Genomic DNA, 1,680 nt, shown 5'->3' with positions numbered 1-1,680 from the left:
TTATTTTACATACCTAGTACCTTAAATCAGCACAATTCAGTAGAACACATTTATTAAACAGACAAATTCTTCTCTGGGGTTTTTCTGAGGCTCAGAAGAAGATAGGAGGACAACCATTGCCATTGGTTACTTCTTTTGTGGACAAAGAACTTTTGCTGGCAGTGGAACAATGTCTCAGTCACTCAGCACCAAAGTATGTTACCAGCAGCAAATCTGTATGAGTCTGCAGCAACCTCAATTCTTGCCTCCTCAGAAGAAAAAATTCAACTGAGAGGCATAAGGCAGAAGGAGAGACCAAGGCAAGTTTTAGAGTAGGAGTGAATGTTTACTGAAAAGTTTCAGAGCAGGAATGAAAAGGAGGAAAGCACACTTGAAAGCAGACTGAGCAGGAAACTTGAGAGATGAAGTGCAGGTATGACCTTTTGACTTGGAGTTTTATATGTTGGCATGCTTCTGGGTTCTTGACTTAATTCTTCCCTGATTGTTCCCATGGAGTAGGCTGTCCATGTTCAGTGGCCTGCCAGCATGTTGAAAGGGCTGCATGTGCAGTGTATTTACTAGACTTGTATGCAGGCTCACTTGAGGCTTTCTTCCCTTACCAGTGGAATGTCCCCAGAAGGTCATATTCCAATTAAGCTCTGCCATTTCACCTCTTAATAAACATGCCTGAACCCACTCACCTGGCTGCTGCAATCTTATTGGATTAATTAGTAATTCCATTCTTAATTGCTGAAAAAACCTGATCTCTAGTTTCAGGGTTTTTTTCTGTCTATTGGGAGACTGCCTTTCCCTGGTGCCTGCTGTGATCAATTATTATTTTAGAGAAACAGTTTAATAACTGCCTACCCATCACCTGATGGTTGCCTGACATTCCAGGTGGTGGGTTGCGGGAAGAACCCTCTACTAACCTGCTCATTTCTGACTAGCTACCTACTGTAACAGTTTAAGTGAAAGAAAAAAAAAGCACATTTCTGTGGTTGGAATTTTCTGTTATTTGAATTAAAAAAAAAAACAGAGATGTTTTCCAATATTCATGTGAGTCAAATATTTCACTGAGTATGATGAAAACAGGCTTTATTTCCTCTCTAACTGGTAAAAATAATAAAACAAAATTTGATAGAATGAAATCTATAAACAAACGATAAAAACAAAATTTGATAGAATAAAAGCTCTTTCACTTTCTTGTGTGTTAGATGAAGAAACCAAAAATATGTGCTTTAACTGCCGATATATACCCTCTTTTCAGATGGGTAACCAATCATCTTTAGCCTGCACTCTTCTTGAGTGCATCCTGAATTACTGAGACTCCCTTGATCCTCAGATTCTGGAGAGAGGGAAAAATGCCTTTTCCTCCTCTGTCTTCTCTTCCAGATGGGTAAGCAATCATCTTCAGCCTACACTCCTCTACAGTGTATCCTGAATCACTGGGACTCCTTTGACCATCAGACTCTTGAGAAAAAGTGCCTCATATTTCTTTACACATAGCCTTGGCCAAATTATGTTCTGCAGAAAGGAGAAGCATGGTCTCAAGAAGGAAGCATTAATTTCAATACCATCCTGAAGCTGGACCCTATCTGTAAACATGAAGGCCAATGATCCAAGGTTCAATATGTGCAGGCTTTCATTGTCTTGCAGGGTAATCCAGACCTTTGCCAACACTGTAGGATTGATTCAGTCCTC

The sequence above is a fragment of the Trachypithecus francoisi genome, unplaced genomic scaffold, assembly GCF_009764315.1.
Source record: "Trachypithecus francoisi isolate TF-2019V2 unplaced genomic scaffold, Tfra_2.0 Lachesis_group2, whole genome shotgun sequence".
NCBI lineage: Eukaryota > Metazoa > Chordata > Mammalia > Primates > Cercopithecidae > Trachypithecus > Trachypithecus francoisi.
This window is presented reverse-complemented; position numbering follows the sequence as displayed.